Source organism: Suricata suricatta, chromosome 17 (genome assembly GCF_006229205.1).
Source record: "Suricata suricatta isolate VVHF042 chromosome 17, meerkat_22Aug2017_6uvM2_HiC, whole genome shotgun sequence".
Classification (NCBI taxonomy): domain Eukaryota; kingdom Metazoa; phylum Chordata; class Mammalia; order Carnivora; family Herpestidae; genus Suricata; species Suricata suricatta.
The window spans coordinates 13,980,306-13,991,143 of record NC_043716.1 but is presented as its reverse complement, the minus strand read 5'-3'; the positions used below and the strand labels follow the sequence as shown (position 1 = coordinate 13,991,143).

The 10,838-nt window shown below is 52.6% G+C and overlaps 1 protein-coding gene across 1 annotated transcript in view; it reads right to left on the bottom strand.

Moving 5' to 3' along the window:
* PITPNA (phosphatidylinositol transfer protein alpha) overlaps positions 1 to 81 on the bottom strand; it is a 39,652-nt gene extending 39,571 nt beyond the window's left edge. The window contains exon 1 of the mRNA XM_029927966.1: positions 38 to 81. The gene's annotated coding sequence lies outside the window, so the exon portion shown is untranslated. The remainder of the gene's footprint in view (positions 1 to 37) is intronic.
* Positions 82 to 10,838: the final 10,757 nt, after the last annotated feature.

Sequence of the window (10,838 nt, the reverse complement as noted above, 5' to 3'; positions counted from 1 at the left end):
GTCCCCGCCGCTCTCGCTGCGGTCGCCGCGCCGGCTCCTGCCGCCCCGGCCTTGCCGCCTCCCGCGCCGCTGCCGACGCCGCCCGGAGCTCCGGTTCCGCAGCGCCGCGCGGGGGCGGGGCGTCTCTGCGGCAACCAGAGCGTCACACGCAGCGGTGCGCGCTGACCTCAGCGCGAAGGCGGAAACTTCTCGGGCCCGCCCCCTCCATCCTTAAATGGGCAGTGGCGTCCGCGTCCTCGTCCTAGGTGGGCTCCAAGAAGGGTCAAGACCTCCCCGCCGCAAGCCCAGGGTAGTAGGCGGAGGAGACATCGTGTCGCGTGGGGACCTAGGTGTGACTGTTTTGCACCGGTACGCTTGGCCCCCCTCGCTGGAGTGGGTTCAGATTAAGGAAACGGTAGTGCCAAGAAAATATTAAAAATAGCCAAATTTACCTGCAGGTGCTCTTCTAAGTGTTTGACTCCTCACACCAACTCTACCGGAAAAACTTACCATTACTGGTCCGCATTTACAAGTGAGGAGGAGGACGCAGAGATTTAAAGTCTTGCTCAAAAATGAACGAACGAACGAACGAATGAATGAATGACTTGTTCAAGTCCATAGTGAGCATGTGATGGCGATTTTCACCCATCGGTCTTACTGTGATGTCATTCATCGAATAAGTGTTTGCAAAATACCTGCTATCCAAAACCTGTGCGCTTTTTTTTTTTTTTGAGAGAATGAGCAAGGCAGATAGAAGAAAAGCCCCGTGAATAGTGAAACACAGGCTTGATGGGATTACGCTGAAGGTATAGTCCTCAAAACTTTCCTGGAAGAAGAGGGTCTTTTTTTTTCCACTTTGTTTTTAAGATTTTTAAAAAAGTAATCTCCACACCAAACATGGGGCTCAAACTCACAACCCTGAGATCAAGAGTCACATGCTCCATGGACTGAGCCAGCCAGGCACTCCCTAGAAGAAGAAGTTCTAAGCTGAGATCTGCAGAGGGCTAGGAAAGGGAGAGTTTACCAGGCAGAATGGAGAGAGGGTTGGGGAGCAGATAACGCAGTTCCTGGCAGGTGCCTGAGTCCATCCTAAGGGGGCTGGAGCCGTTTAAGCGTTTTAAGCAGGTTTGGTGTTTGGAGGCTCACTCTGAATGGTGGGTGGAGAGGGGATGGCAGGGGCCAGAGCAGAGGTGGTAAGGAGGCAGTAAAGAGGCCTCTGCACAAGTCCAGGTGAAGCTGGACTAGGACAGTGATGGGAAAGGGCAGTGGAGGGAAGCAGCTCAAGAGGTAATATCAGCAAGGCTTGTTGGCTAATTGGCTGAAAGGGTGAGACAGAAAAAGGAAGAAAACCGTCCAGGTTTCTGGCCTGGGAACCTGGGTGGGCAGTCCTGCCTTCGGAAGAATACTAGAAGGGTAGATTTGTGCAGCGGAGGATAATGACTCCAGTGTTGGACTTGAGGGACACCATGTGCTGGTGAGGGGGCTGCCACTATAGGGATGTGGGAAGGGAGGGCGGAACCGGTGGCATGTTGCTGTCACACCATGGCTCGTACCCCAGACAGCTCTAAGTATTGCACATGTTAGCCACTCATTCATCAAATACTAAAGCAGACGCATGGATTACCCCAGAAATCCAACCCTGAGCCCCTTGAAGGAAGGCCAAGAAAAGACGTATTGCCATCCAAGGTCCAAGTTGAACCGGGCCCTGATCTCCTGACCCTTCAGTAGAGGGCTTTTTCTCCTACATAATATCAGTGAATAGTTATTTAGCAATTGCCATGTGCTGGTTCTCTCCAGAAAGTAACTGAGTAATGCCCTCTGGGAGCCTGCAGTCTGGTTGGGACAACTAGTGAATTCACTCAGTACATACTGATTGAGCCCCTGGCCTTATCCTGGGCCTTTGGCTCAGCGCTCAGGGTACAGGGGTGGCCTAGAAAAACCAGGCCCTTCCCTTGTTCAGAGCGAGGGAGTGGAGCATAAACAAACACAGAAATAACCTCAAGTAGTGATAAATGTTACCGAGAGGCTGAACATGGTGACCGGGCAGTGGCGGGTGACATTAATGGGGTGGTCAGGGAAGGCTCTTAGAGGAGGCGAGGTTTACGCTGAGCCGTCCGTGATGAGAGGAATTACTGCTAAGCTGGCTCTTAGTTAACAAGAGCTGAGACAAAGGGGCTTGGAGGCCTGGGCTATGGGGAAAGTAAGAAGCAAAACAATAATCGAAATGCCTGAGAAAGAGCCCCTGCCCTAGAGTGACCTCTTAGGGAGGACGACTTGCATTTTTGGAGAACTGTAACTCGTGACACAGGTAGCTTATGACAAAGGTGAACGTGTGTGGCACAAAGAACAGGTCCAAGGAGAGGCCTCCTGGGCTGCAGAGGTGTGGGAAGCAGCCTGGGACAACAGGCACTTGAGCCACTTTGGGAGAGGAAGTGGCATCTCCAGCGGGAAACCATCAGGTGCAAAGGCCCAGAGGCAGGATTCGGCAAGGATTAGCGCTCAAGTGCTTCATGTGTGGGTACACAGGTGGGACTGGTGCCAAGCTAGAGAACTGTACCTCTGTTCCAGGGAAGGGGGGCCGCCCCCAAGGGCCTTAAGGAACCCCCAGTCCTGGTCACCCGGATTCAACTGTTAGATTTTGCCACTCTTGCTTTATCTCTTTTCTGAAACATTTTATTTTATTTTAAATGTTTCTTTTTTAGAGAGCATGCACACCAGCACAAGCAGGGGAGGGGCAGAGGGAGGGAGGGGGGACAGAGGATCCAAAGCAGGCTCTGCACTATCAGCACAGAGCCTGATGCAGGGCTCAAACTCACAAACAGTAATATCATGACCTGAGCTGACATCAGACGCTTAACCAACTGAGCCACCCAGGCACCCCTTTTATGAAATATTAAAAAAAATTTTAATGTTTTTAATTTATTTTTGAGAGACAGAGAGAGACAGTGCAAGCAGAGGAGGGTCAGAGAGAGAGGGAGATACAAAATCTGAAGACAGGCTCCAGGCTCTGAGCTCGCTGTCAGCACAGAGCCGGACGCGGGGCTCGAACCCATGAACCGTGAGATCATGACCTGAGCCGAAGCAGGACACTTAACCAACTGAGCCACCCAGGTGCCCCTATGAAATATTTTAAAGCAGACCTCAGGCATCATGCCACCTCACCCCTCTAATGTTTCAGTATGCATTCTAGGAATAGGAATATTTTCCTGAAACCCCATGCCACTATCATACTTAAAAAATTAATTTCTTTTTTTCAATGTTTATTTATTTTTGAGAGAGAGAGAGAGTGCATGAGCAGGGGAGGAGCAGAGAGAGAGACAAGGCACAGAATCTGAAGCAGGCTCCAGGCTCTGAGCTGTCAGCACAGAGTCCAACCCGGGGCTGTAACTTACAAACCTTGAGATCATGACCTGAGCTGAAGTTGGGCACTTAACCAACTGAACCACCCAGGTGCTCCAACAATTTCTTTTTCTTTAATGCTTATTTATTTACTATAAGAGACAAAAAAAGAACATGAGTGGGAGAGGAGGGCAGAGAGAGGGGATGGTAGAGAATCATAAGCAGGCTCCATGGTCAGAGCCTGACTCGCGGCTCGATCTGACGACCCTGGGATCATGACCTGAGCTAAAATCAAGAGTCTCATAATCAGCCAGCTGAGGCACCCAGATACCCCTTTTTTTGTAAACTAATATCCACCCCCAATGTGGGGCTTGAACTCACGACCCTGAGATCAAGAGTCGCATGCTCTACCAACTGAGACAGCCAGGTGCCCAAATTAATCATTTCTTTAAAAAAATTTTTTTTTATATTTATTTATTTTTGATACAGAGAGAGACAGAGCATGAGAGGAGGAGGGGCAGAGAGAGAAGGAGACACAAATCTGGAAGCAGGCTCCAGGCTCTGAGCTGGCTGTCAGCACAGAGCCCAAAGCGGGGCTCGAACCCACGAGCGTGAGATCTGACCTGAGCCGAAGTCGGAGGCCCAACCGACTGTGCCACCCAGGCGCCCCCCAAATTAATCATTTCTTGATATCATCACATGCCCAGTTCATATTCAGACTTCACTAATTATCTAAAAAAGATTATTTTGCAGTTTCTTTTGGATAAGTTCAGTGTCTCAACCAGGTCTAAATTCCCCCCACATCTTAGTTTTGCGATGTTTCTTACATCTCTTTTACTCTAGCAAGCTCTGCTTCAGGTGTGTTTAAGAGTTAGCCCCCTTGGAGTGCCTGGGTGGCTCAGTCAGTTGAGCAACCGGCTTAGGCTCAGGTCATGATCTCACAGTTCGTGGGTTCAAGCCCCGCATCAAGCTCTGTGCTGATGGCTAGCTCAGAGCCTGGAGCCTGCTTCAGATTCTGTGTCCCCCTCTCTCTCTGCCCCTCCCCTGATCGCTCGCTCGCTCTCTCTCTCTCTCTCTCAAAAATAAATAAAAAACAAACAAAAAAAGAGTTAGCCCTCACACGCAGGTGCCGCAGCACTTTCCCGCTCAGGCCCCTACAAGTCCTCAGCCCTGAGGTGGGAGCAGACCCAATGCGTCCAGACCCACTCCTACTTCTTCCCGCCTGGACCAGCTTGGGCAAGTGACTTAACCTCTCTGTGTCTCAGCCTCTTCAGCTGTGAAACTGGGCAATGACTGTGCCTGCCTGGTAGGAATCAGGAGATAAGGGGGCGTACTTAAGGCAATTTTGTGCAGTGCACGGCACATTTCCATATCATCGTTAGCAGGGAAGGGGTGGCATGAGGAAAGAGGGATGGACACCACCGCCCCTCAAAGCTACCTCTCCAGCGACGTCTGGGTGGCTCAGTGGGTTGAGTGTTCCCACTCTTGGTTTCGGCTCAGGTCACGATCTCCCGGTTCATAAGTTTGAGCCCTGCGGCAAGCTCCACACTGAGTATGAAGCCTGCTTGGGATTCTCTCTCTCTCTCTCTCTCTCTCTCTCTCTCTCTCTCCTGCACTGCCCCCCCCATCTCTCTCTCAAATGAAAAAAGAAAAAATAACTTAAAAAACAACTTCTCCAGGCTCCAGGCTTAAAATCTCGATGAGTGTCACAGTGACCTATCATGACTTTCTTTGTTTCTCTCCCTCTCTCCCTCTCTATCTGCACCTTTCTGTCTTCTCTCCATCCCATGCTCCCTCTCCAATTCTGTCTCTCCTGTCTCTTTATATCTCTGTCTCTCTGTCTCCATATCTCTCTGTACCTTTGTCTCCCTCTCTTTCTGTTCTCTCAGTCTCTGCCCCGTTTCTGTTTCTCTGCATCTCTCCATCTCTCTTTCCTCTCTCTGTCTCTCTTCACGTCTTCTCCTGCCTGTCCTCTTCAGCCCTCTCGCTGGCTCTCCCCAGCCCTCTGGTCTCAGTCTTTGTCACCCTGGTCTGTCTGCGTGATGACCTTCAGCTGCTGTTCCTCCATCTTCTCTTCCCAGCATCTCCCGCCCGTCAGTGCGCTCTGTGCTCCACCTTGAATTCCTCCTGCCTCCATCCTCACATCTGTCTCTGTCTCGGCGCTCCGACCCTCGCCCAGGTCGCCCTGGCTGGCCGGCCCTGTTCCCGCCTTGCCACAGCCACACCTGTAATCCAGAGCTGGGTGTCTCGAGGAGACTGTGTTTCACTGTTTCCGTCTTCTGCTCTGTCCCTCCCTGGCTGGCAAGAGCGCGCTCCTCCCCTGCCACTTGGTGTTTCAGCCTCTCTTCCGCTCATCTCTCTCTCTCTCCCTTCTTAAATTTGACCTTCCAAGTATTTATTGAGCAGCTGTTGCTTGCCAGGCACCTTTCTAGGCTCTGGAAGTATCGCCCTGACCAGCACAGAGCATGTGGCCCCTTTCAAGGAGCACTCATTCTAGTGGAGAGACAGACACCGGACAAGAAAACAGATGAAGGTGTGACGCTGGCTGCTGGGCTGGGCCCCCTGGGAGAAGGAGAAGGAGGGTGCAGGCCAGTGCAGGCCGCGAGCAGGCACTCAGCCCGTAAGGGAGGGCTGCTTCCGCCCTGCGCTTTGCCCTACCGTGTCCTGTCCCTAAGGCCCAGAGACCCTGGGTCACTCTAGAAGCCAGACTAGACTGTTTAACCGACTTGCTCACTCAACAGCATTCATTATGCACCAGGCTTGGGGGACATGAAGGCCAAAAGAAAAAGGCTCCAGGCCAGGTAGGGCCACAATCTGATGCAAGACAAATGTGTCACCTGCTGGAGTCCAGGAAAGAGACAACGGTTGTTTGGGGGCACCCAAAAGGGGCCAGGAGGCCCTGCGCGCACTCCTCCCTTCTTACCTCTGGCAGTGTTTGGCCTGCATACCGTAGAAAACTATTTGGGCAGCCATGATAGTTAAAAAAAATTTTTTTTAAGCTAACAATTGAAAATGGGAATTAAAGGGGTGCCGGAGTGGCTCAGACGGTTAAGCGTCTGACTTTGGCTTAGGTCGTGATCTCATGGTTCGTGGGTTTGAGCCCTTCATCAGGCTCTGTGCTGACAGCTCAGCGCCCCGAGCCTGCTTCTGATTCTGTGTCTCCCTCGGTCTCTGACCCTCCCCCACTCATACTCTGTGTCTCTTTCTCGCAAAACTAAATAAACATTAAAAAAATTAAAAAAGAAAAGAAAAAGGGAATTTAAAAACTTTTTTTAAAATTTTTATGAGAGAGAGCACAAATGGGGAAGAGGGACAGAAGAAGAGAGAATCCCAAGCAGGCTCCACGCTCAGTGCAGAGCCTGACACCAGCCTAGGTCCCTCAACCCTGGGATCCTGACCTAGTCAAAATCAAGAGTCAGATGCTCAACTAACTGAGCCATCCAGGTGCCCCAACAAAGGGAATTTTTATAAAATAATAAAACTTAATGATTTTCAGCTTCTCTTGAAAAAACTCAGAAGTTCTGACAGACAACACTAGGCTCATTCCTACATGGCCATGATAGAGTGGTGTCAAGGCTGCCCCTTAGATGGAGGCTGTGGCCTCCGGGTCCCCACAGTCCACCCCCCCCCTCAAGTCCTCCTGTGTCCCTGCATGGAGGTCAAGGTCTAATAACCCCTGCATCACCAGAGACCTTATGCTGTGACTCTACTTATATTAGAGAGATATCTCTCAGTGCTGTCTCAGTCAAACACAGGAAAGGAAAGGTAGCACAAAGGGAGGGGTCGCAACCTGAGCTTTTGAATTTGCAATCCTAACAGGTAGGAGCTCCCACGCAGACCCGCGTAATATTCCCTCTCATCCCCTCCCAGGCCGACCCTGGGCTTCAGGCCCCCTCCACAGAAGCAGGTCGAGGGGCCAGGCTGCTCCTCCCCTCTCTCTGGGGTGGGGATATTTCCTTGTGGCTTCTCTGGGGAGACCCAGAGGCGCGCTCTCTCTCTCTCTCTGTCTCTCTCTCGCGGGCGCGCGGCCACTGCCCAGGACCCTGGCAGGAGGGCGCCCAGGCGCGGTGGGAAATCTATAGGAGGAGCAGTTATATCCATGACCACCACCTCAGTACAAAAGAAAGGGGACAAGGATGAGCTCCCTTTAGAACGAGGATTCACCAGGAGCCTCCGTCTTCCTACCCAGGAGGCTCCTCACTCTGACCCTTCCCCGCCTCTTCAAATGGCCAAACAGAAAGGCCAAACCAGCAAAGCCAGGCCAGGCAAGGGCACCATAGGGGAGGGGTAGGGGTCAGGGAGCACAGACAAGTGACAGAGAATCTGAGCAAAAGGCAAGGGGCAGAAGAATGGGTGACTCAGGAAGAGACACAGGAGCAGAGGAGGAAGTAGTTCTTAGTCATTCTCAGCATACATTTATTGAGTGCTTACTGTGTGCCAGGAAGTAAGCCAGGTGCCAGAAACCGTAATAGGGCTGGGAGTCAGGGTCAGTTACTGAGGAACGGTGTCACTATCCATCATCCCTGGTTGACAGAGGGAACCGATGACCCCTTTAGGCACCACTCAGGACCTAGGTTTTTCCAGCAACCGAAAGGGATGCAGTGAGGCAAGACCCTCTCCCTCTTCTCCAGCACACAGACAAGCCCCTACGCACTCCTCAGAACACGCTCGCACCTGACGTGCCCAGGACACGTCTCCACACACGCACACGCACACATGGAGGCACAGTCAAGCAGCTGGGACAGGAGGCAGTATGGAGGTGCCGCCTACCTGCCACGACCCTGGTCACCCTGCTGAGCCTGGACTGTCGGGGCACCTGAACATCCACCATTTAGAAATTGTCTTGAGAAGCTATGGGGCCAAATCACTTACTAAAATGTGAGAAATAAAAATAATAAGAAAGATGAACAAGGAGACAACTTCCTAAGGCTTTTGCTTAGAGAGGGGTTCTTAGTGGGGTCCGGGTCAGCAGAAACGGACCTCGCTTCCTTTAGTTGGCCGCCAAGTCTGTTCCCGGCAGAGTTGCCGAGGGTAGATGTTCGATTATACGAATGGGGGTAGGATGGGGGTGGTCTTTGTTCCCCGTGCTATCTGCATTCCTCCAGAGTCATAAGCCAATGCTATCACTTATTAAGTACCTACTAGATGCCAAGTATATACCACTGTACACGTGCTTTATGCCGAAGTCCACCTACCTCCCAGTCAGGGTATTACCTCCATCTTACAGATAACGAAACTGAGGCTCAAGACTTGTCTAAGGTCATGGAGACCGTACATTCGGTGGGGCCTCTAACCTCTGCTCCTCCTCTCACTGGCTCCTTGGCACGGGGACATAGAGGCTCATTTGGGTTGGGTCCAGAGGCTGGGAGCTGCCAGGGGCCTGGGTTCAGTCTTGGATCCACCCAGGAGGCTGAGAATGACAACTTCAAAAGTGGACATGCTGTCTGCAGAGAGCCCAGCGCACAGGTGGTGGCCCCCTGCTGGCAGGGAGAGGCTGCAACTGTGGCAGGCTACCCACCTCTTTCTTGCCACTGCGTCCTCATCCCAGGGCTCGGGGAAATGAGGACATGGATGGAAACAGGCTCCCAGAGCTCACCTGTTCACCCTGACCTTGCCCTAAACCCCAGGGGACCAGGGTGGGGGCTGGAGCCTATGGAAAACCCAAGTCCTTCACTTTTGGGGTCCTGGCCTTCTAATCCTCATAACCCATGAACTATACTTGGCGAAAATGGGCTCTCACCCTTGAGCTGGTTCCCTGGTAATTGGAACAGGTAAGGCACCCCACCACCCCAAGAGCCTGTGAGGAGCCATCGTATTCTCTTTCAGAGAGAGGGGAGCTGGTGTTTAAACAGCCTCTGAAGCCTGAAGAGAAGACTTCCCAGAGCTCTGACAGGAGCCCCGACCACAGAGTCCCCCCACCCCCACCTGTGTGTCTGCTCAAACTCACACAGGCAGACATGCAAGCGAATGAACAACTCCGCTGAGCTGAATGTGCTGCTGCACACGGACCCCCAATCCCAGGTGTGTCTGCATTTTCAGTGTCCTTGGGGCCCAGGGCAGAGTTATGCCCCCCTCACACTGCATGGCCCAGGGGCCATGACGAGGGGGGCTTGAGTAGAAGTTCCTTCGACCAGGCAGGTTCTGGGAACAAGAGGGTAAGGAGATGGAGCAAAACAAAGGAACCCACAGGGGCCTGCAACCATAACCGTGGGCTTTAGGAGGATTGGAACCTTCCCCCAGGAGCGTTTGCAGGAAGCCAACCACCAAGGGATGATTAGGCTCCCAGACAAGAGTTCAGGGAGACCAGACAGGAGGGAACCCCTGGCAACATTCCTGAGGACGGCCCAGCACCCTTCCTCTTTCTGACCCAAAGCGCAGGGCCAGGCATCACTTTCTGCTCCTTCCCATCAGGAGACTGGAGGCTGGGGGGCAGGAGGAGACAAGAGGGCTGTGGCCACTTGGTGCCCACTGCCTTTAACTGGCTTGTGGTCCCCTTGCCACCCCAGGGCACTCCTCTCAGGGTGGGGGTGTCCAGAGATTTGCTCCTCCAAGTCCCCATCAGTCTCTGGGGCCAACATGACTACTAAGTAGAGCTCAACCCGGTCTCTGAAGAAGCTCTTGGCTCCAGGAAACAGAGACCATGCCTGGCTTTTGGCTTCTCTCCCGCGGGCTGTTGCTGCCCTGCTCCCAAGGCCTGGCAGGCCCTGGGGCCGATGCTCCAACTGGAATGTCCTGGTCTGGAGGGCCTTGGATGCTCTAATGACTTCAGAAGTAGGAGTCTGAGCTCTAACCTTAAGCAAGTTACTCCACCTCCTGGGCTTCGAGTTTTCCAGCTATAAAATGGGGATAGTATCTGACTCCTGGGTTGTTACCATGATTCAAGGATGATAACAGGAAATATGTAGCCCATCAACTCCGGACAATCAGAGCAGAAGGACTGGCCCCTGACAAGGGTGTGGGGGCACAGTGACCTGACCCACTAGTACTGTTCCATGCCCTGTTGGTCTTGGACTCCAGAAGAGCCTGCTTCTTCTCACAAAGTGCCCATGTCCTTCAGGTGGGTGGGAGAGACAGGCAGTGTCTCCCTTTGGCAGGGCCCTGTCTGTACCACCTCAACGTGGAAGGGCCCTTGCTAATTAGCCATCTCCCCAAACTCCTCTGCGTTCGCAGGTCTCGAAATCCGGGTGCACCAGAATCACCAGGTGGGCTTAGCAAGATGAGGACTGCCAATTCTCTGGGCCAGAGGCGACACCGGGCATCTACATTTTTAACAAGCGCCAGAGTTCCTGCTGCGTGGTCACACGTGTAGGATGACGGCTCTGACCGCTAAAACCGCACCACACCTGGACTTGGAGGCCACAGGCCCACGAACATGACAAAAGTGCAGCACCCGCCTATTTTAACTCTGCATTTCCCAAATTTGACCATTTATTTATTTCTGTTTTTTAAAGTAAGCTCTGTGCCCAACACAGGGCTTGAACTCACAACCCCAAGATCAAGAGCTACACGCTCTACTGACT